This window comes from Lissotriton vulgaris, chromosome 8 (genome assembly GCF_964263255.1).
Source record: "Lissotriton vulgaris chromosome 8, aLisVul1.2, whole genome shotgun sequence".
NCBI classification, from domain to species: Eukaryota; Metazoa; Chordata; class Amphibia; order Caudata; family Salamandridae; genus Lissotriton; species Lissotriton vulgaris.
Genome location: NC_141696.1, coordinates 1441286785 through 1441312061, shown reverse-complemented (window position 1 = coordinate 1441312061; position 25277 = coordinate 1441286785). Strand labels below are relative to the sequence as shown.

At 50.1% G+C, this 25277-nt stretch overlaps 1 long non-coding RNA gene across 1 annotated transcript in view; it reads left to right on the top strand.

Moving 5' to 3' along the window:
• The window catches only part of LOC147698905 (uncharacterized), a 1339289-nt gene that overhangs the window by 612365 nt on the left and 701647 nt on the right, over nt 1-25277 (top strand). The gene's annotated exons all lie outside the window — the stretch shown is intronic.

The following is a 25277-nucleotide window of genomic DNA, read 5'->3' as shown; positions in this document are numbered from 1 at the left end:
TACTTGCACGACGCAGCTCACTACAGCAAGTGCCGAAGGAAGCCAACTCTCCAGCTGACGCACTGACCAGAAGCTGTCTTCTCCTGCCGAGAATCCAGCTCCATTGTTTCTGACTCCCCTTGCGGGGTGTTGGGAAATCGAGTCTGGGAAAGAGATACCAACCTCTCTCATTCTAAGGTATGGAGCTGATTAGAACCTAGAGAAATCTTCGGCAATTCTTGGCAGAACTAAACCTATGCTAAAAGACAAACACCTACTTCTTCCCTGGTACTAGACCTAGGTTAGGTACATTGGGGTAGGCATATTTTAGAAGCACCAGTTGAGTATTTTAGCCTGTGTTATTTATGTATGTATTTTTACATATCATAGCAACAGACAATGCTATTACAGTATCATTTTATATTACTTTTCTCACTGTACGCATTCTGTCTAACGATTGTAGCAGTTCACCTCTCTTGCATGAGAAAAAAGACTGTTCAATAAACCCCTTTTATTGAAACGCCTGTCTCTCTATTTCTGTGCCACTCTGTTGTAAGAAAGCATGCATGATTGACTAAGTAAAATAGTTATCCATTGTTTCCACGACTCTGAAGATATGTTTCGGTTTTAGGGGAAACAAAGTTGTCATGTTTATGCGGTTGTCAAGTCAAGTCAAGTCAAGTCATAAGATTTGTATAGCGCACTACATACCCAGAGGGTTTCAAGGCGCTTAGGGAGGGGGGGAGGATCATTTGTCAAATATCCACGTTTTAAGCTGCTTTCTAAACGCTAGTGATTCTGGGTGAGGCGAAGGTAAGCGGGGAGTGAGTTCCATGTTTTGGCAGCCAGGTATGAAAAGGATCTGCCTCCCATGGTGGTCTTGTTGATGCGAGGTATAGTGGCGAGGGCTTGGCTGGACGAGCGAAGTTGGCGGGAGGGGGTGTAGAAGGACAGTCGGGAGTTGAGGCTATCTGGTCCGATGTCGTAGAGTGATTTGTGTGCGTGGGTGAGCAGTCGGAAAGTGATCCTCTTATTGACGGGTAGCCAATGGAGGTCTTTAAGGTGACCAGAGATGTGTTCGTTGCGTGGGATGTCTAATATGAGCCTGGCTGAGGCGTTTTGGATTCGTTGGAGTTTCTTCTGGAGTTTAGCGGTGGTACCTGCGTAGAGGGTGTTTCCGTAGTCCAGTCGGCTCGTGACTAGAGCGTGGGTGACTGTTTTCCTTGTTTCGGAGGGGATCCAGCGAAATGTTTTTCTGAGCATGCGAAGAATGTTAAAGCAGGAAGAGGATACGGCGTTGACTTGTCTGTTCATTGAGAGTGAGGAATCCAGGATGACGCCAAGGTTTCGTGCGTGGTCTGTCGGGATGGGTGCTTTTCCGAGGGCTTCCGGCCACCAGGAGTCGTCCCATGCAGAGGGGGATGTACCTAAGATGAGGACTTCTGTTTTGTCTGAGTTCAGTTTCAGACGGCTTTGTTTCATCCATTCGGCGACTTCTTTCATTCCTTCGTGTAAGTTAGTTTTGGCGGTGCTGGGGTCCTTGGTGAGAGAAAGGATCAGTTGAGTGTCATCCGCGTAAGAGATGATGTTGAGGTTGTGTTGGCGGGCGATGGCCGCGAGGGGGCTCATGTATACGTTGAAGAGGGTGGGACTGAGTGAGGATCCTTGAGGTACACCGCAGATGACTTCAGTGGCTTCTGACTTGAATGGTGGGAGGCGGACTCTCTGGGTTCTTCCGGTGAGGAACGAGGTGATCCATTCCAGTGCTTTTCCTTGGATTCCGATGTTTCTGAGGCGTTGTAAAAGGGTGCTGTGGCAGACTGTGTCGAAGGCTGCAGAGAGGTCGAGGAGGATGAGGGCGACTGTGTCTCCATTGTCCAGTAGATTTCGAATGTCGTCTGTTGCTGCGATGAGGGCGGTCTCAGTGCTGTGTTTGGCTCGGAAGCCAGATTGTGAGGGGTCGAGTGATTTGTTGGCTTCGAGGAAGGCTGCGAGCTGGTTGTTGACGGCTTTCTCGATGACTTTGGCCGGGAATGGAAGAAGCGAGATGGGGCGGTAGTTTTTTAGTTCGGTGGGGTCTGCTGTTGGTTTTTTCAGAAGGGCGGTGAGTTCAGCGTGTTTCCAGTCTTCTGGGAAGGTAGCGGAGTTGAAGGAGCAGTTGATGACGTCTCGGAGGTGCGGAGCTATAACGGAGTCTGCTTTGTTGAAGATGTGGTGAGGGCATGGGTCTGTGGGGGATCCAGAGTGGATGGAATTCATCAGGCGGATGGTGTCCTCGGTGGAGATTGGGTTCCAGGCGTTGAGGGTGTTTACGGGGGGAAGATGGTCAGCAGATGGTAGGGTGGGTTGGCTTCCGGATTGGTTGTCGAAGCTGTTGTGGATGTCAGCAATCTTGTTGTGGAAAAAAGAGGCTAGGGAGTCGCAGAGGGTTTGAGAGGGGGTGATGTCGTTGGAGTTGGCCGAGGGGTTGGAAAATTCCTTAACGATGTTGAAAAGTTCCTTGCTGTTGTGGGCGTTGTTGTCAAGTCGATCCTTGAATGCTGTTTTCTTGGCTTTACGGATAAGTTGGTGGTGAGTACGGGTGGCGCTTTTGAAGGCGTCCTTGTTGCAGGCGGATGGGTCTTTTTTCCAGGCCTTTTCAAGGGAGCGGCACAGTTTCTTGGACTTCTTGAGATCCTCGTTGAACCAGGAGGCCTTCTTGTTTCCAGGTTTGTGTTGACGTTTTTTCAGTGGTGCTAAGGTGTCGGCGGTGTTGGATAACCAAAGGGTGAGGTTGGAGGCGGCTTCGTTGGCGTTAGAAGAGAGGGCTGGGGAGGTTCGAAGGAGCGATGTGGACATCTGATCCGTGGTGATTTTGTTCCAGTTTCTTTGCAGAGTTGGTTGGAGGTGGTTGGTGGGTTTTGGCTTGTTGTAGGTGAAGTGAACGCAGCTGTGGTCAGTCCAAATGAGATCCGTAGTGTGGCTGAAGGATACATGGTTGCTGGAGGTGAAGATGGGGTCGAGTGTGTGACCTGCGATGTGGGTGGGGGAAGTGACCAGTTGTTTAAGTCTGAGGTTGGCGAGGTTGTCTAAGAGGGTGGCGGTGTTGCGGTCGTTGAACTTTTCGAAGTTGTTGTCAGGAACTAATCCCTTCTTGTGTATTCGAGAAAGTTTCTAGTGACCTCTGAGCTAGCTGGCAATCACAATTAAGTTTAGTACACTTGATATAGACATATTTATCTCAGTCCTATGTCAAATCTATAGTGTATATTATTCCAATGCACAGATCCTATTGGGAATATAGGAACTACACTACACTCAGACTCCCCCTAAATCTGCAGCATAGTTGCATTGGAAAAAAGAATTTGAATGTCCCTTTACATCCAAAGAATGGTTCGACAGCCATACTCGAGCTCACTTCACTGCAAGTAGTGCGTCGGGTAAAGAAGCACTCATCAAAATAGCCTACTATTGGTATTGTACCCACCGCACAAACATCTAAATGGAAGCGAGATGGGGTTGCACTGGGTTGGAGAGGTTGTGGACAGGAGGGAACATTAACACATTTGCTTTGGCAATGCCCGAAGCTTCAACACTATTGGACTGAAGTGCTGGATAGCATTGAGCAGATGTGTGATACTCAATTTCCTAGATTCCAAAGATACATAGTACTAGGCTTCCCTACTTCATTGACATACCCTTTGAAATCAACACGGGGAAGAGGGATTACTCTTACTTTATGTGCTGCCAAACTAGATTTGTTGTCCCACTGGGTACTGCTAAAATACCCACTCATTTAGTCTGGTTCCACAAAATCTGGGATCTCCTTCACATGGCGAAGCTAACAGCATCTGCAGAGCATAAAATGCCCTTATTTGATAAAACGTGGGGGCCATGCCTACAATTCCTGTCGCAGGAGTTTTTTGAGCTGACCTGCCCGACATATTTACACATCCTGCATCTCATGCCAGCCGCTCAAATGGTTTATTGACCGCCTTGGGCACTGGCACTACACCATTCTACATTAATGTGTTGGTGATACTGTGTGTTTACACTTTGAAAGTCATTACTACACCCAGATAGATTATTTAATTCTCCTTCTTTTGATATCCCTTTTTTCTTTTTTCTATCTTTTTCCTTGTTTCCTCTAAATGTAGTTTCTCACCGGCCAATGAATGTTGGTGAGAGAGTCTTTGTATTCATTGTTTCACTAATAAAATCAATCAAAAAGGTTTAAACCGAAAAATGAATGTGATCTCGTGTATTTTAACTGGTGCTTATGTAAAATACTCCAATGCCTTGGGTCGATTTTGCGCACTCTTTAAAATAGCTCAAAAAAATAAAGCAATCTGAAAGGGGATGGGCACCTACTCATGTTGTGTTTCAGATTCAGGATATCCAACGTTGTTAGGTTTGCTGAAACCACTTGGGAAATGTAAATCCTGATACTCCTCTGGCGTTTTGTTTTCCATGCCAATTCCCAAAGAGGACTTCCCAAGAGTGTGGGTGGTCCAGATAGCATCACTCCGCCACTCTCTTCTCTTGAACACTAGGGGGGAAATCAGAGAGGGGAGGGAGGCCTATTAATATAGGAGCAACAGATGAAATCTCAGTCCACTCATTTTTGCATCACATACGTTGGTCCATTCTATCCTCGCTCTCTATTCTGCTCGTATTTACCACATTAAGTAGTCTTTATACCTCTTGTTATCCTACCTGGCGATAGAAAAAAGGAACGTTCTAAGGATGTACAGTATTTTTGTGAGGATATTAATTGTATTGCTGCTCTTCTCCATAGTATTGAGAGTATTAATTCCTCCAGCTCAACAGAGCGATCTTTATGATTCACCAAGGGCTGCAACGCTCTTTGACAGTGTAACGGAAATCGACATCTTTCAGTGAATATTAAATATTTTATAGACGTCAGTCGCATTAAACAGGTTCATTTCTGAGTTACATTGAGTACTTGTGGACTTATTGGTAATCAATCCTTCTGATTTCAGCTTTTTAACTTAAAACCCAACACCATCTGGCATGGCCACAACTCTTCCATTAAGTCTCATGTGTATGCACTCGGGTCTGTCACTGTCTGTGAGATGTCTTCAGAGAAGGCATCCATTTTCAAAACATTCCCACCAAATGTGGTTTAGTTTTACCTAAAATTCTCTGTACAGCGGGATCAGTCATTTAGCATCATGTGGGCCTAGAGCCCACAATACGACATTGGCGACTAGCGGGTTGTGCCCCGCGTCAACCATCATCGGGGTGGATGCTACACTAAAGAAAGAGGGGGAGCGTACCCTAAACCCCAGGCATCTCCACACCGAGTGCCGGCGAGAGGCCATGCCGCAAGGAGAGTCGATGATGACTGGCTTCTAGGCCAAGTCTCCTGCCTGCCGTGACGCCCCAAAAGGCAGCAAAGTCCCGCAGCCAGGAACGCGCAACCAGGAGTGCTGGAGAAGATCCTACTGACGAAGGGAGGGGCTCGCAGCCACAGAACAACCCTGCAGGGGAGGAATCTGCGGCTCAGCACACGGCTGTATCCGGTGGCCTAATCACCCTAGCCGGTAAGGAAGCAACTGCCCTCAATGCCAGGAAAACTGCGATGCCCCTCCCGTTTGAGAACGCAGCACTCCCACACCTGAGCAAGTCGAGCGAGCTGACTGGGGAGGCAGCTTCAGGAGGGGCCGCACCCGTGTGGCACGCTGCCCAGGCCGGCATCTCCTGCAAAGGCTCACGACGGCATCAAAAGACCGTCTGATATGGCCAGGGTTGAGAAGACGCCAACAGCGACTACTGGTGGCAGCCTAGGGAACCGCATCAACGTGGCATAGGAACCTGAGATTGCTCCCGCAGCACGAGTAAGCACCGGGAACGGTTTACAACGCCCAACTCACCCCCATCATCACCTGGTGCGGAGGAAAGGGCACATGTTGCATGCACGGTGACACATTGTCCAGGGGTTTGACTTGCTGCCAGCAAGTGAGCACCATATCCCCACAGTCAAGGTGCACACCGCTAAGAGCCTCAGGACACACCTACCGTGAATGTGCCCACACCGGCAGCACCCGTGTGGGTGGGATGACTGTGTCTGCCCCCGAGCATCCTCTGTCAGAGCCGCGGCCCAGCAACTCCAGTCTACCCGGCAGCAAGGCAGACAGACAGGTTCGCAGCGAGAGCAAAGCTGCTAGAACCCCCAGAATATATCCACAATGTCACCTGGTGGTTTCAGTGCCACACCACACCCGAGCTGCTAAACAATGAACAGGGACAGAAAGAGACTGCGATACAGGCAGCCGGGGCTAGTGCCGAATAAACCACACCCCCAAGTAACAGGAGGTTAATGCGGTAGACCAGAACCAGAAGAAGACTAGCAGGAGCACCACAGGCCTTGCAGGGGCCATTCTTCAGTGGCTGAAAGGAAATGGGGAAAGACTGCTGGAGGGGTGCCAAGAAGCCCAGTGAGGCGCTAGCCCAGAGAAGCCCACAGCAGCACGGCTGACACGGTGCGCATCCATGCGTAAGGCCCCAGCAAGAGGGTAGACCACAACACACATCCCTGGGCAGGCTGCGCAGTGCAGTCAAGACAAACAGTAAACCCCAGCAGAGGGAGGAAACCCGGAAGCAGACGCCAACAGTGCAAGCCAACAAGAGTCTAACCACCCTCAAGGTAGTGTAACCACAAGTAAACAAGCCCAGCCCCCAGCGGCCATCTTCTCCCACCGCAATCAAGAAGACACCGCTGCATGCCCTTAGGGACGTGTACCCATTACTGCAAGCAAAAGCACAGGCATGCAAGATGTCAGTGAGAGGCACCAGCTTACCAAGGCTTGCCCTTACACAGACAATGTGCAGAGACACTGCAAGAACGCCAGGAGAACGTGCCCACATCAAGCAAGGACACTGCGATACAAGCCCCCACCGGCAAGAGTGGACGACCAGCCAGACCAGCTACGTCTCAAGGGAGTTGTCCACACCAACAACACAAGAGGAACTGGTGGAGAGCGCGCCACCAGCGGCGGCCCAACGCCACAACATAGTGAGAATAGAGCACCGCACTCCCATGGCGGTGAACAACCACCACTGCAGGGTGGAAGAACAGGCACGCTCGGTGCCAGAAGAGGGCGCCCAAGAAAAGACAAAGCGTGCACAGCCCAAGGTGCACGACATATGCACCCAGATGTGCATCAGCATGAGTAAATGCCTAGGAGGGAAAGAAACCTCTCCGAAGAAAAGAACAGACGCACTGCTGCAGACAGCAGGGAAATCCTCTACATCTCTTTAGCAGCAACGGAGCCCTGAGTGGGCCAAAGACAGCACAGAGTATCCCTCACACTGCCTTCCAGCAAGAGTCATCAGTGACCCAAGGCTGACGAGAGGAGAGTCAAACACCACAAGTGGCCAACTGCCCCACAGCTCACCCCTGCCCGTGGAAGCCATTCCCTGGAGAGGGAACTCCCAGAGTAGGAGCGTTGAGATACTGCCTGAAAAAGGAGCACCCAAGAGGAGTGGCTGCTCGCCATGCATCCGAGAAAAGCGACTGAAGTTTCGCCTTTATGGTCCAGAGACCATTGAAGTTAATAGGCCCGTTGGCCTTGTTAGAACCTGGTGCATGTCACTGCCCAAGAACAAGAAGAAGACGAGTGGAAATCGTGCCACTCAGAAGAGCTGGACACCCACCACTGCATCAAAGACAATGAGAGGAGAAGCACAAGTACTCTTAGCACCACAACCCAAGAACACTTCCAAAGACACCAGACAGACACCAAGGCGGACTGACGGCCCTGGCAACAGCAACAAGGGAGAACCACACGTAAGCCACAGCAAGTGCACACCGAGTCTCATCCCAACGTTTCCCCAGGTGAGCGTCAATCGGCGTCCCTGGATAGAGCATCAAGGTAGAACCAAGAGTAAGCCACAGCAAACGCAAACCGAGTATCATCCCAACGCTTCCCCAGGTGAGCGTCAACCGGAGTCCCTGGATACAGCCTCACAGGAGAACTGAACATAAGCCGCAGCAAACGCAAACCGTGTATCATCCCAACACTTCCCCAGGGGACCGTCAACCCCAGAGTGTCAGTAGTCTAAGTCAAAGGGCATCCCTGCTCCTGACTGCAGATGCCATGGGTGAAGATCAGCACAGAGTATCTTTCCTCACACCACCTCAAGACGGAGTCGGCAGTGGCCCCAAGCCAGGCAAGAGAGGATACACACACTCTATGTGTCACTTCACCACTGAAACTTAACGTCAGCAAGGCAGAGACACAGGACTGCTAAGCCCCTCCTGACATCCAACTCTCCCTGCAAGCCACCACCACTTGTCATCCTGAGTCACCGCATGGCTGGCAACCGCCATCCCACCAGCCATCAGCACATGCGTCAAACACCACTCCCAGAGTATCGATTGACTGCAATCACATGCTGTTGCCAAAACAGCCGAGAGAAGAGACCAGAGGCTACATGTGAACCGGGCACACCCCTGAACCGTGGTAGTGAGAGCAAGCATCGGCCAAGATATCTCCACCCTAGAGGGTTGTGCGTGCGACCAAGTAACAGCTCCTTGGTGGTGCTGAAGCTGCCCCCAGTCGGCACACATGTGGCCCCAGGGTAGCCATCCTGCAGTCCCGCAGTAACCCCGACAACGGGCCTCTCCAGGCGCAAGAGGGGAAAAAGACTTTGTCCCACCGACGGGTCATCGGTTGCAGTCGAAAAGTTCCACCGAGGCAATTGATCTGGCAACACCTCCACAAACTGTCGCCATGAACTCCATCCATGCTCATGACCCATCCCATTGAAAGAACTGTTTGAATTCTCCACAGACCATCACCGATGTCAATAAAAGGGAAGCCATGCAAGATATGTCATCACAAGTGAACTGACGCTATGCAGCGGACGTCTCCAAGCCAGCGGTCGTGTCCTTAACCCTTCAGGTTAAACTACGAGTGCCAACCGAGAAGGTCCTGCTGCAGGCAGAGTCATCAACCCACATCTGACGTCTTCCTGCCACCTGTCTCAGAAGACTGCTGGACCCTGTGGTGGTTTAGTTAATTGTTTTTATCCCCACAAGTTGGACTAACGTTTTGTTTGTTCTTCAATAAAGTTGGGAAGGAATGTAGTATCCTGCGGGACACGTTCTAGTGTTCCGCAGGAAGCCATAACCCCAGCCACTCCTTTGAGGGCTGGGCACACTGCACCCCTGCATCCATCCATCACAGGTGTCACGAGTGATGTGAGCCCAGCAATAAAATGGCCCGGGCGCACATGCTTCTGGCCAGTTGATCAACCATAGCCACCGTGTCTGCATCAGTCATTTAGCATCATGTGGGTCTCGGGCCCACAATACGACAATTCTCTCACAAATGTTGTAACTGTATGAGTATTTTTGATTTCATTTATCAGATCTGTTAAGAGCACTATGAGCTAGGGAAAGAACTTTTTGAATAAACTAGGGCCTCATTCACGCATTTTGACATAGGGCAGTGCAGTGAGTCACTTTGCTGTGCTGCCCTGCGTCAAAAGGAAAGGGCAGGAATACATAGTAATTATGATATGCAGCACATTCCTGTCCTTTCCTACTGTGCTGAGCCAATTTGGCTGCTGGGTCACAATGCAGGCACCCTTGTACCATGGTGCAAGGGTTTCTGAGTTGTAGGAATTATTGTTTTTGTGCAGGAAGGGACACCTTCCTCTACAAAAACAATCAGATGAGGTGTTTTCCTTCTACGCGTGCTGCAGAATGCAGCACACATGGAAAGATTAAAAAACGAGCAGAAAAAATCTCCTCATTACGCCTGCTCTGAGGAGGCATCAGGTTTTGGCGCTGCACCAGGTTTACGTGATTTTGTAAATCTCTGCAGCTGCAAAATTCATGGGAGTTGCATGGGAACACCCAGTGCAACACCCATGGAACGCATCCTTGACGTAGATTGAGGCAACAGTGTGAAATCGTCAAGCCTTGTAGCTTTAGCAGATTTCAGGCCTCTAATTTGAAGCAAAATCTCTGTGTGAGGGGCTTCTAGTTCGGCCAGGTCAACGCCACGGAGAGATCATCGCTTGTTCTCTCACAAGTCTGTAGTATAGAGAGCTTTGCATAAAGGTTTGCAGAGAAATGTCATATGTCCTCTTCTGAGCTGCCACACTCACCATTGTCCCTCGTCATCTGCTGCAACATGTATTACTACTTGAGTACTTAAATTGTTTGCTAGAAGTTGCCCGGCCTTATCACGGTCTTCATAGTATTTCAAACTGTTAAGTCTTCTGGAATGTTCTTTAAAGATGAGTGATGAGTCGGGCGGAGCTTGCTAAGCCCGAAGATGGCTGCCCCCTTAGCAAGCTCCTTCGGCTGTGCTCACAATCCTTCACTATGCTGTGTCAAATTCATCCAAAACTACACCACTAGGCTGGCCCGATAGCCCTGCTGTGAGAGTAAGATGGAGACTGCCCTGAAAACCGCACATTAGGCAGTCCAGAGAGAGTGAACTGGCGCCAGTCCTCGTGGCTGCAGCAGGCAGCCTGAAACGGAGGTGCGCGGCCTGCAGGACTGATGGAGGCGCTCGAAGTGAGAGCCCGAGCCAGCAACGATACAAGGTACCCCCAGTGCTAACTGTGAGGCCCATGGGTAGGACACTCCCCTAGGACATACAGCGGGGGTGAGCCGGTGCGGCCTCTGCTGGGATATGCCGGGAGACGTGCACTGCACACCGCTGCCGAACCAGGGAGACCAGTGCGAGGCCCATACCCGGACAAAGTGAAGGTTGCTTGTGCCCACTAGAATTGAACAAGATATGGCCTTGAGTGCCGGGCTGCTGAGGGCAGCAGTGTTTGATATAGAATTTAAATCACACCTGAGGGCGAATAGCAGGCGAGGGCACAGCCTATATGCGCCTGAGGAGCAGCGGGCTGTATTAAGTCCGACAACCGCGATGAGGGTCACGAGAGGCTTAAACCGATCGCGACCAGATGTAATAGCCTCAGTGCCTCACAGATTTCCCACACGGGCGCAAACTTAATAGTACTGGGAAACAAACCAGCTGGTCACCCGCAACACCATAAAGAGCTGAGCTGAATCTGCAGCATTATGGACAGGTGAGGTGCGCGCCGGTGCTAGGCTGCAGCACACGCTGACAGACCAATCATAGAGGACTTTGAATACCTCTTCGCCAGACTTGAGACAGTCCGGAGGGTCTCACTGGCTCCCATTTAGGAGGTTATTTGGTTATACTTATTGCACAGGCGACACGAGGTGCAGGGCGTGCCTTGAAGTGCGGAGGAGCGGGCGTCAATAAGCCACAAGAGAACCGTGTGAAGGCATAGAGACGGATGAACGCCCCAAAGCAGCTATATAATCGATCTGAGACCACATACACCCCGGAGTAAATTGAACCTCACCCTTCCCAGCCTCAGCTTGTTTAACTGAGGAAACATACAGTAGGGACATTAGGTTATTATCTCGCCTACAGAGCTGATTATCCCCCTCCCCCGAACGCCACTACTATACTCAATATGGGCAAAACTGACAAGCTGCAATCTAAACTGCACTTTGACCAGAGAGGAGGAGCGGGAACGCATAATGAAGACCGAGAGCCTTCTGGATCAGCTGCCCCCCTCCTCCCCCCCAAACGCAGAGATGGAAGAGGACTTGCGCCAAATCCAAGCCGCCATGCAAACTACACTCACTACTATAGATGGCAAAATAGATGCTCTAGTATATCACGTGGACGACATGTCGGAAAGGATAGATAAGCATGCAGCACATATAGACACGATCAAACGCAGAGTGTCGGATGTTGAAGACCCCCAACATGCAACAGTTGAAATACAAGGCAAAATGGAGAAAACACTGGTTTTGCTCCAAACTAAGGCGGAGAACCTGGATGTTCGATCTCGGCGACTTGAAAATAACTGGGGTTGAGGAGGTGACAAATACAGGAAATATGGAGGATTATGTGGCAAAGCTTTTCATTGACTTGCTGGGTAGAGAGACCTTCTCAGAAATATTCATACTAGAGCGAGCAAGCAGATCACTGGTGCCCGCCGCCCCCAGGAACTAGACCACAGCCCAAAATAGCAAGACTGCTTAACTATAGAGATCGGGACGCTTCACTGCGCCGCACCAGGGAGCTGCAGACTCTAAGAACCGAAGGTGCAGAGATCTCCATATAACCGGACTTCGCGATCCAAGTTCAGGAAGCGAGGAAAAAATTTGTGCCAGCGAATAGAAAATTACAAGACCTTAACAGTGAATGGCAAGCCAAAAATCTTTGGGGGTCCTGGGGCATTGCAGCAGTATCTGAAACAGCTTGAGCAACCCATTACAGGCGGGAAATAACCCAGAGGGGCAGCAGACGAACTGGAACAGACTTCGGGACTTGGTGACATAGAATGACAGGACACTTAGAACCTCCACAGTGCAATTTGTATATGACTGTATTAGATATGTCCATTCATAAAATGTTTATGGTATTCACAGTTGGCTATCTGCATGAACAATATTACTCAGGGTCCTACTTCACGGCAGGGCAGACAGGGATTGAATGTAGATGCATTACGAGATAGCATGGCATAGATTAATGAACAATATAATTAGGCTTTCCTGTTTTCAGTTTCTATTTTTGGTAAATTCAGTTTTTTTTCAGTGTTTTCAAGTGATTTCAATACCTTAAAAAACAGTTGTTATCAATGGTTACACATTTCAACACCACTAAAAACAACAGAAAAATGTTTTGCTGGTGTTTATGGAACGTTTTACTTTTATTATTGCTTTCTTTCTGCACTTGTAACGCATGGTATATAGACAGTGTACGTAGAGTTTATATGAGGTCCAAATATATTTTTGCAAATTAACCTTATTGTAGTACACCATACAATACTTGTTCAGTGAGCCTTTGGTCATGTCCGCTCGCTCTTTCTTTCCCATGTAAACATCTGTGAAAAAGTCCTCTAAACATTGGTACTTGAGATGAGCAACGCCAAAACACCTAGTACACATTTCGATAACTCTGGCCACTGTCATAGCTTTCCAGGATAATACTGGAGCAGTTGAAGATTGCGATTCTCAGGGCAGGTTCTGCAACATTTGTGTTAAGCTGGGTGCTTATGCCTTCAGAGTTATTGAAACAGTCAAAAATTAAGCAGCACTTTTGAAACTAGTCAGAAAATTCCCCTTTACAGAAGGTATCTAGAACTTGTACAGAGTACCACAGTGAGGTTCCATTGACTTGAAATGTCATTAGTGGTAAAGAGGCATTTCCATGCATCATTGCAAGCCATTTCTCATACATTGTAAAATAAGCGTTCCTGAATTGCTCTTCAACATTGCTGTGCATTACCAAGGGCAAGCAATCCAACATGGAACATGTTGCAGTGCCAAAGTCACTAAAGGTGTTGCCCAGCCTACTCTCAAGGAGATGTTTCACATGTACACCAATTATGCTGAACACTTGGCAGAGAAGGGTTTTTTCAGAATCTAGATTTTTATTATGTCCACCACAGCAGTTATCTTTTCCTCTAAAAATCATCGAAGAATGCAGAATAGTGTCCTTTTTTCACATCACCATTAATATGCCACCAAAGATCCTTACATTTCTTGCCTTTTGCATCATCACTCCGCAAAAATTCTGTAAACGGTTGCCACATGGATAATATAGCATTCATAGCCCCTTGAACTGAGAACCACCAGCTAAGGGACACAGTTGGGATGACTCTTTCTTTGATGCCACACAAAGCACAAAATGATAAATATTTGTGTTTTAGTTCCTGTGCATAATATAACAGTGCACCAGAATGGACTAAAAAGTCAATAGCATTCCTGAAGATTGTAAAGATGCTTTCAGCATACCATCTAACAAGTGGCAAGGATCTTTTACAGGAAATCACTTCAGATCAGGTATCAATGTCGACAGGTCAACACACACCTTTTTCATATACAGAGCTGAATCAATGCAAACACAAACAATATCACAGCAATCTTTGTTGAACTAAGAAAGAAACTTTTTTTGTAGAGCATTCCAAGTGACACTGCGTTCCATGTTTTCCAAATTGCTGAAGTCATGTTTTTGCCACTATCCCAGATGCTTAGTGATAGCACTCTTTTTACATATACTTGTCACTATACCTTGCATTGAATGTTTAAAGCCTGAGGTGATGGGAATTCACCTACTATCGATACTGACCCACTAGAAACTAGGGGCTAATTATTAAGGGTGTTTACCCATTCTCTGTGGGTAAATGTGATGACACATATTAGGAAAGTTTGTTATGAAATCAGCCCTTTTACCTATCAGGGAAAGAATGAAAACAGCCAACATATAAAATATGATGTTGATATATCCTGATTCTCTACATTTTATAAAATAGCTAAACAAGACCTAAAACATGCCTCTAAACCCTGCATCTTTGGACCAAAGACCACAACACTGAAAAAAACAATATTTTAGTGGTATCCCTAAACAACAAAACTCAAGCAGAATAATGTTAGCCCAGTCTTTCTTACTGCAATCTTGTATAACAAAGTTACATTGTGTTTGCCCCTTCAGGAAGAAAAAAATGACTCTTTCACGCTCTTTTTCCGTTCTTTGAATGGCCTTTAGTGTGTGGTTGTTTTTTTTTTAGTGTTTATATGTTTTCACTGGTAAGGGCTATTTCTCTTTCAGTGGAGTTTTATCAGTTGTTATAGGTTTAAACTTAAAACCGGACAGCCTAAATATAATGTAGACACATGCATACAGTAGAAACATGCAGCCCCCGATGCCTCCAGCCACTAGAGAATTTGGTGGGCTGCTCCTACTCTCTATGTGTGCACCACACCTAGTAAAGTTCATTGTTTCTGGAATGTTATTGAAGGGAGGTGGTGGAAAGAAGAGAAATGCAAAAATGTCTCCAATACAATTGGGATACCAGAGTGCGAGGGGGGAGGTTAAGATGGCAAGGGAGAAAATGTGGTCAATGTTACATGCTCAGATGACATGGTTACTGATATGCTAAAGAGAACACGATTTAAATATAGACACATCCAGAATGTATTACCTCAGACCAGTGATAACTCATACCGTTAGATCGCTCACTTTGCTTACTTGGAATATTAGAGGCCTAAACAACCCGCAGAAGACACGACGAGTGTTGGTTTACCTTGGCATGAAGGTGGCCTGCCTCCAAGAAACACACCTCAACAGCACATCTGAATTAAGAGTTGGGGCTGGATAGGCATCATTTCAAGTGGCGTCCTCGTAACAATTATGCACGGGGATCCTTATACTGGTCAAGCGGGCGTGCCATTCACTGTGCTACATACACAGACAGAAATCAAGGCAGATACACTATCATACAGGGGGATTTTGGAGGCACAGAGTTAACAATAAACACTTATGGTCCGAATGTGGATGATCTGGCTTTCTTTACACAAATATGGGCGAAACTGCAAACCCTGGAGCCAACAGAGATAGTGTGGGGAGGAGATTTTAATATATACCTGGACCCGGCAGTTGATAGGTCGACTAGCAATGATAAATATGGCAAGCAATCAGCTAAGGTACATAGAGATGGAAAGGAGGACTGGGGAATGATAGATATCTGGCGGCTACAGAAACCCAGGGCATAGGGTACCTACACCTCAACTATGCACAACACGTCCTGAATAGACTATTGGATAGCGACGCGCGGGGCCAGCACCTGGACGAGCTCAATTGATCATTTGCCCATGACATTATCTGACCATGCACCTGTCCGGCTGGTACTGGTACTCCTAACACATACCACCAGGCAGTTTACGTGGCGCTTCCCGATGGTTGCGCTACTGGACCAAGTATTCAATGAAGACCTTAGGCAAGCCATAATAGATATTTCGAGCACAACATGGGGTCAGTTACTAGTGCTCAGACACTATGAGAAGCATTTAAAGTGACCATCCGAGGTTTTAGTATAGGTAGATGTACTCGAGTGCTACAGGACATAAGACAGCAGCTAGTCAAATTAGAAAAAGAAATACACTTGTGAGAACAAGGATATACTCGAACCCCGACCTCTACAATACTGGCAGAAATTATGGCCAAAATGACTACATACCAGGAGTTTGCCGATAGTGAGGTGAAATACCTTTTAAGAAGATATGTGGTGCGAAACGATAGGGAGGGAGGCTGACCGGGCTGCTCACTAGTCATCAGAATACAAAACATACGCGCCCAACCACTTATAATACAGATTATGGATACGAGTGGAATACCGCGTTACGATACACCCTCCATTATAGAAAGATGCTCAGAATAATACACACACTTATACTCCACACATTCAACCATTCCTGATGTTGAAAAAGGCAAATATCTTGACGATATAGTTCTGGCCTGGCTCTCGGATGCACACCGGGAGTATTGTATACAGCCATTTACCGAAGACAAGATAAAAGAAGCGATTAGGTCCCTACTCAATAGTAAAGCTCCAAGAACAGATGGACTACCCAATGAAATATATAAAGAATTTAGTGACCTACTGGCCCCATACCTCTTGGCTATGTATACAGAGGCATACAATAGCCAAATTCCTCTCCCTCCACTTAGGGAAGCCACATTAATTACATTACTTACAAGGCGGAGCGACTCCTACTCACCCTCAAGCAGAAATTCTACACAGGGAGACAAGGTTGGGGCATGTCTAGCATGTGGACTCCGAGCTCAGACAACGCAAGCTCACATTGATAAGCTCAAGCGTCCGACTGGCACTTGGGTCATCTCGGAGGCGGACAAAAGCCTGGAGCTGGAGAATTTCTATAGGGATTTCTACGCGAATGCTCGTTGTCCCCATGACCCTGTCTCTGCCTTTCAAGACTCCTGCCCTTGGAACCCTATTGATCCTTATTTTACAAAATTATTAGACTACCCCATTACCCATGATGAAATTGCCAAAGTGTTGAAGCAACTCCCGATTTGTAAAACTCCGGGTCCTTACGATTTGCCAGTCACTTTTTATCTGTTTTTTATCTGCAACTTCGTGACCATATGCTCCATCTTTTTAATAGCTTCGCGGATGGCTCAGGTCTCACCCCCACAATGAATGAGGTGGAAGTAGTGCTTATTCCCAAGCCAGGAAAAGACCATACCCTGCCCGCATCATTTCGTCCCATTGATTTGTTAAACACCAACGCCAAGATCTATACAAAAATCTTGGCAAACCACTTGGAACCCCATCTTCCGGGTCTTATCGACCCCGATCAAGTGGGGTTTATCCGTCTGGGAGCAGACAACATCTGCTGCGATACAGAAATATTCCTGCCTGTCTGGTGTCCCTCTATGCTGAGAAGGCATTCGATCGAGCCGATTGGGGCTTTCTCAAAGCAGTATCACGGAAGGTGGGTTTGGGACCTGGGTTGATCTCTAAACTGATGGCTCCTTATGCAAAACTCCCTATCTGCATTCGATTTAATGGCGTCTTACTGCCCATATTCCTATCTATCATGGTACCAGACAGGGGCGCCCGCTATCCCCTCTACTACTTGTCCTATTGGTGTGTCCCCTAGCCATTGCTATTCATCACGGTCAGGTTATACGGGGTATCCCCATGGGTGGTTACGAACATAAAGCTTCCCTCTTTGCTGCTGACCTTCTTCTCTCCCTGTCCTCTCCACCTACTTCCCTCCCTTTTGTAGTGACACTCCGAAGGTCCTTCTAGGACGCTTTGGGATATCGGATCAATCTCACTAAATCTCAGGCCCTTAATCTAACTCTTCAGGCCTCGGAAGTCCAGGAATTGCAGGATTTTATCCCAGTTCAGTGATACGACGTGGCGTTTTGGTACCTGGGCCTTGACCTGGGCCCTACACTCTCGACCTGGACCTTGTCCAATTGGCCTAGATATAGGAAAGCCACACGGGAGGAAATGGGCAGATAGAAAGGCCTTCCTCTTGCATGGCTAAGATGCATGAACACCATTAAAATGTCTCTTCTACCTAAATTCCTCTATCTTTTTCAAACCCTCCCCACCCCAATTCCACAAGCGGATATTCTGGCCAGCAGCAGGACTTTAAAAAATTCATATGAGGGAACTCTCGTCCTCGCTTCTCTAATAAGATCCTAATGTTGCCCCGAAGCCGGATTGGGCTTGCGTGCTCCAACCTTTTGGAATTCTACTGAGCTTGTTACAGTAAAAATAGAACACCACAGCGGACCAAGCAATAAGCACCTCTACTTCAAAAGTCCCATAAATGTTCAGTGTCATGTTCTGTCAAACCTCCAAGACCTGCTGTGGTTCGGTCTCACTGGATTCCCAGATAGAACTTGAAAGAAAGACGTTGAGGCAGCACCAAAAATAAAGTAATTCACAAAGGCCAAGTGTTCTGAAAATAGGTTCTTCTTTTTAATTGAGTTTTTTGGTTTTAGGGGTGCACAGGACAGCCAACGCGTTTCGCTCCCCACCTTGGGAGCTTCGTCAGGGCTAAAAGCAAAGTGAAACATATATATACATTAATAAAAACACAATACAAGAAGGAGGAGCTTCGCGGGCAACCAAGATGGCCGCGTGAGCTCGGAGCTCCGAAGACCTCCCGATCCTCCGCAAAGATCCTGCCATCCATCCTGTCCCACGGTAGTGGGTACCTAATCATGAGCCGGGGCTGATGCGGCGCCCGCTTTCAGAACGAAAATCCGACATTCCTGGACTTAGTTAGCTCGTCGACACTTTGGTGGCCCCGCCTGCGGCACTGGTGGACGTCGAGGAGTGCGAGCGGTGACCCTCCACGGAACGTTCTGTCTAAGTCTTCCTGCCCCCGCTGGTGCGGCTGGATTCTACGCTCTATTCTGTAACCTCCTTTGGTGGCCTTCGGGACCTTATCGTGCCGATTGTGGGCGCGCCTCACGCTTTCTTCACCCCTTTGGACTACTTTGCCCTGGTGTGCCAACATGGCGGGCAAGGGGGACTCGGACAAAGGCAAGCCTCCGAGAGTCAGCAAGAAGCCGAATCAGTCACAATCCACCATTCCGGAACGATTCTCCCACTCTAAGGGATCGCCGGGACTGACGGGCCGACCTAAGGACCCGATAAGGGACGAGTCCCCCGAGGATTCTGAATTCACGCTTCGGGATGTGATGGGTGCGATTGCTGGGGTGAAGAATGAGATGCACACTCTTCACGAGGCGCTGTCCGGCAAGGTGGACACCCTAAAGATTGAGCTGAATCTTATCAGAACTGATCTTCGTAAGACTAATGATCGGGTGAAGTCCCTAGACCTCAAAACGTCGAGCCTAGTCAACGACATGTCTGACGTGCAGACCGAGGTCCGCGACTTGAAGATGGCTAACGGACTGCTGGCACGCCGGCTGGATGAGTTCGAGGGCCGTGCGCGACGCCAGAACGTTCGCATCACTGGAGTTCCCGAAAGAGCAGAGGAGGACTCAGCTGAACTCTTTGTTGAGGAACTTGTAGTCAAGAATCTAGCACCGGGAGGTTTGAGTACGTTTTTTTCGGTGGAGAGGGCCCACAGAATACCGGGCGGTCCCCCGAAGTCGGGCGCTTCCCCTCGCCCCATCATTGCGAGGCTGTTCAACTACAGGGACCGTGACGCCATTCTACAGGCCTCGAGGACCGCTGGCCCGCTGCGCTTTCAGAACTCAGATGTAAACTTCTTTCCCGACTTTACTCAAGCAGTACAGAAACGGCGCCAGAGCTTTGCTGGGGTAAAGAGGAGACTTAGAGAGTTGGGGATGCGCTACTCTATGCTCTATCCTGCTAAACTTCGTATTGAACACGGTCATCGAACTTTGTTTTTCGACTTCCCGGATGCGGCAGGGGACTGGCTTGATACTCTATCCCAACAGAGGACCGATCCGGCTGACCAGACGGAGGAGGCTACTGGAGGATCAGGATCCCAGGAATGAACGAATAGACTCCTGACTTTTTCTGGGGGGGGGTTGCTGTGAGTGGCTCCGACCTTAGAAACTGTGGCTTTTGCTTCGGATATCTCTGTTAGTCAGATGGAGGGTGACGGGGGGGATAGGATGCCTCCTTTCTCCTCTGAGGGTCTTCTTGTAGATTAGTTTAAGGGGCGACAGGCACACTGCTAGTTGGGGTGGCTATTAGTCTAATGCAGGGGTGCAGGGTGGGGGGTAGTTGGGGTGTGTTTTTTCTGTTCTCTTTATTGTCTCTTCCTTTGTTCCGGCTGAGGTCTCATTGTTCTGTTGTATATGCTCTGCGGGCGCCATTACGGGTGGGGCTGATGGGGTGGAGCGTCCTAGATGATGGGGGGTAAATCTCTTAACCTGTTGAGTTGGAACGTGAACGGGTTGGGGGATCGAATAAAACGGGGTGTTGTATTGCAAATGCTTAAACGTTGTTCGCCAGATGTTGTTCTCCTGCAGGAAACCCATCTTGTAGGAAATAAGTGTAAGGCGTTGAACAGGAGAGGGTACAAGATGGTGGCCCATTCGGGGTTCTCTACGGGCTCCAGGGGGTGGGCATCATGATGCGCATGTCCCTTCCACTGGAGGTGGAGTCTACCCTTGTTGACGAGAGGGGCAGATATGTGGCGGTGGTGGGTAAATGGGAGGGGCGCACCTTAGTTTTGGTTTCGGTCTACATCCCCCCGGGGCTACAGGCAACTACTTTTCAGGATCTGGGTAGCGCCATTTTGAACCTCCCTGATGGCTTGTTGATCCTGGGGGGGGACTTTAACTCAGTGGTATCGGGGGACTTGGATCGCTTCCCATCCAGAGACCTACGTACTTCACAGTCCTGGCTCCCGGACTTTCTTGGCTCCATGGGGCTGATTGACTGCTGGCGCCTACTACACCACGCCCTTCGACAGTATTCTTTCCATTCGGGTGCCCATGGTAGCCTTTCTTGTATTGATTATGTCCTGACCCCCGCGGCCCAGGCACAGTCGGTTTCCACCGCCCGCCTGATGGCCAGGGGCATTTCGGACTACTCCCCGGTCTGGGTGACCTTTGATTTTCACATCATCGCGACATCGAGGGTGGCCCCTATCAACCCCTGGTATTTTCGTAATCTGAAGACCCGGGACCTCATGGCTAAATCTATAGAGAGGTACTTCGCCGAAAACTCCGGATCGGTTGATTCGGCTGTCTCCCTCTGGGAGGCCTTTAAAACCGTACTCCGCGGCGAGGCCTTCTCCTTGATTGCGGAAGTGCGTAGGCGGCGGGACGAGGACATGGTGCGGTTGGAATCTGAAATCTTCGATTTGAATTCCCAACTGGCCCTGGGGCCGACTCCGGACCTGCTCCACGCCCTCTCCCTGAAACAAACGGAACGTAGGGACACCGCCACCGACGCGGCGAAGGCGGTGAGCAGGGAGCAGCAAGGCAGAATATATGACTCTGGGGACAAGGCCGGCAAACTTCTGGCGTGGCTGGACAGGAGAGACCTTGCCTCTCGTGTGGTTCCAGAGATACTGGGCGAGGACGGCCTGGTCGTGACGGACCCGGCCGCCATTGTTGGGTCGTTTGCGGAATACTTTGAGGCGGTTTATACGTCTGCGGCTTCCATGTCGGAATCTGCATCGACCTCCTTTTTGGAGGACATCGAGCTTCCCTGTCTATCAGATGTTGAACGGGAAGACATGGACCGAGATATAGCGGTCGATGAGGTGGCGCTGGCGATTCAGTCGTTGCGCTCCGGCAAAGCGCCGGGGCCTAACGGCATTCCTGTGGAATTGTACAAGCTTAAGGCTGACACGGTGGCCGCGCCCCTACTAGATATGTTCCTTGAGGCCCGTGAGGCTGGAGAGCTCCCGCTCGACCAAAGACTTGCCACCATAGTGGTCATACACAAGGAGGGAAAGCCACGTGACCTATGCCGCTCCTACAGGCCCATCTCCCTGCTGAACGCCGAGCCCAAAATTCTGGCTAAGCTACTAGCTAACCGTCTGGTGGGGGTGATTTCGGATCTGGTTCATCCGGATCAGTCTGGATTCATACCACACCGCAACACGGCCCTCAATCTCCGCAGGCTCCACGCAGTCATGGCGCGGGCGCACCTGCTTACTGAACCTGCAGTACTTGCTTCGCTTGATGCCACCATGGCCTTCGACTCTCTGGAGTGGAACTACTTGTGGGCCGTGCTTGCTAAGCTTGGGCTCGGACCCGCCTACATCGGCTGGGTCCGGCTCCTCTATTCTGCCCAGTTAGCTAATGTGACTGTTAATGGCCGAGTGTCTGCCTCCTTCGCGCTACGCAGAGGCACCAGACAGGGATGCCCGTTGTCACCTCTCCTATTTGCGTTGGCGCTTGAACCATTGGCGGCGTGGATCCGGGTTCATCCAGATGTCGCAGGGATTACGTGGTCTCCGGGATTTGAGGACCGGGTGTCGCTATATGCCGACGACATCCTCTTGTATCTCACCTCCCCTTGCCGCTCCCTTATAGTAGTGTTTGACTTGCTGGGCACTTTCGGTGGCTACTCGGGCCTGGTCATTAACTGGTCCAAGTCCTCTCTCTACACGTTGTGTGGTGATACTCCGCGCCTTCCCCGCGGCTGTACAATACAGGTTGCCCAACAGGGCTTTAAGTACCTGGGTATCTATATATCAAAGGATCCCCGGGCACGGTACACTCACAACTTGCTTCCTCCATTGGTGAGGCTGCGTCGAGATGTGGAGGGTTGGAAGAAGTTACCGATCTCCTTACTGGGCAGGGCGGCATTGTTTAAAATGATGTCTCTGCCACGGTTCCTCTACGCGCTGCAGAACACCCAGGACCTGGTGCCCGCTAAATACTTTGGGGAGATTGAGAACTTGCAGCGCACTCTATTGTGGGACGGCAGACCACGGATATCCCTGACGAAGTTGACCATACCGTGGTACGATGGTGGCATAGCCTTACCTGATATGCGTCGCTATTATTGGGCGTCCCAGCTGGCAGCGGTCAATCACGGCCTCTACGGCCCAGCAATCGGCCCCGGCTATGCCATGGACCGATGGCTTATGAATGATGGGAACTATTATAGAGCGTTGTATTCGAGGTCTCTGGATCGGAAGTTGACGGGACCCACCAAGACGGCGGTACGGCTGTGGAGGGTGGTTACCAAAACTCTGGGTTGGCAGGGCAGGCTTACCATGGCCACTCCACTATATGACTCCGACCTGCTAGGGAGGCTGTGGCACTCCAAGGGGTTTGACAGATGGGATGTCATTGGGATATCAAAAGTTGGGGATGTAATGGCCGGTGGGGTGGTCAAATCTTTTGAGGCACTACAGGCCGAGTTCCAGTTGGGCGCGACAGAGTATTTCCGGTGTGCACAGCTCCGCCACGCTCTCTTGTCCTGTATAACAGAGGGGGAGACAGTACCTGAATCGTCCCCACTGGAGGATAGAGTCCTGGACGGACACATGCCGGACAGTGCCATTTCCCTGACTTATAAGAAGCTTATTAACGTACGGACTGACTTGCTGGTGAAATTGAGAGAGCTTTGGGTGAACGATGGGATTGAGGTGGATGATGAGGAGTGGCAGTCAGCGGTCTCCTCCCCCAGGGAGGTAGCCATCTCGGCGAGGCTTCGACTCGTCCAATTGAAGATTCTTCACAGGGTCTATATCACGGGCTCTAGGCTTCTACACATGGGGCTTTCGCAGGATGGCATGTGCCGGAGAGGATGTGGAATGTTTGCGACTTTCATGCACATTATTTGGGAATGTTCTGGGGTGGTTCGATTCTGGAACCGGGTGCATGAGGTGATGAGAGATGTGACTGGTGTGACCTTACATGCGGAGGCCCGGCGCTGTCTTCTTAATATTTGGGGCCCGAATGACTACAATGTTCCCCAGACCCGTTGGGTCACCTTGGGCAACATGATAGCTAAGAGAGACATTGCTCAGAGGTGGGGTGCACCTGCCCACCCCACGATTGGACTGTGGGAAACCAGCATGGACTGGTGCATGCTGCGCGAGAAAACTGTGTATGTGGCCAGAGGCAAACCTAAAATGTGGAGGTCCGTGTGGGGAGCGTGGAATTCCTATCGAGGTGACATCTGTGTACCCCCCGAGGCGGTGACGCCCGAAATCCGTCTGTCTCCGTAGTGCCCCCTTCCCGTTGTTCCATGTTTATTATCCTGTTCTATTACTCCCCACCTGAAATGCTGTCACTCATTGGACTGTTTTTGGAATAGGGTGTGTAACCCCCGGCCGCTCCCAGTGATGCGAGCCCAGAATACATCGCCTGTCCTCAGCCTAGACTCTCTCTCTCTCTTTTTTCTTTTTACTTGTTTCCTCGCTTTCTCACCTCTTCTCCTTTTTCCTCCTTCTTGATATCTGGTTTATTTATTGTTCTAGAATGTCTTATTTGAAAATTAAACCTGAATGCTCCTGTGTAATGGGGGGCCTCGCTGGAGACTTTTGGGGCAGCAACACTTGCCAGATCACTGGGGGAGACGCTGGGCTGGTTCCTGGGCAGCACGCCGCTTGACCACCACGCGGCAGGGAACTACAGCCCCCAGCATCCTCGGCGGTGACACGCCCAACGACACCGACAGAGGCGCATAAAGACCGGAGGTCCCTGCAGGAGAGCGGGGGCCTCGCTGGAGACTTTTGGGGCAGCAACACTTGCCAGATCACTGGGGGAGACACTGGGCTGGTTCCTGGGCAGCACGCCGCTTGACCACCACGCGGCAGGGAACTACAGCCCCCAGCATCCTCGGCGGTGACACGCCCAACGACACCGACAGAGGCGCATAAAGACCGGAGGTCCCTGCAGGAGAGCGGGGGCCTCGCTGGAGACTTTTGGGGCAGCAACACTTGCCAGATCACTGGGGGAGACGCTGGGCTGGTTCCTGGGCAGCACGCCGCTTGACCACCACGCGGCAGGGAACTACAGCCCCCAGCATCCTCGGCGGTGACACGCCCAACGACACCGACAGAGGCGCATAAAGACCGGAGGTCCCTGCAGGAGAGCGGGGGCCTCGCTGGAGACTTTTGGGGCAGCAACACTTGCCAGATCACTGGGGGAGACGCTGGGCTGGTTCCTGGGCAGCACACCGCTTGACCACCACGCGGCAGGGAACTACAGCCCCCAGCATCCTCGGCGGTGACACGCCCAACGACACCGACAGAGGCGCATAAAGACCGGAAGTCCCTCCCGCCTCGCGGGACGCGCGCGGGCGACGCCGGGTGGAGCCCGGGCAGAGGGCGGGCCGTCTGTGGCCATCTAGGGATGAAGAGGGACGGGACGGGCCCCCTCCATTCGTTCTGCTCTTCAAAATGGGTAAGCGAAAATTACAGACTTCTGCTAATGGGGGTCCAGTCAAAGCTAAAGTTCCACGCAAAGCTATTGCCTCAGAAAGTATTATGAACTACTTAACCTCTGCAGTGGGAAAACTGACCAAGGAAATTG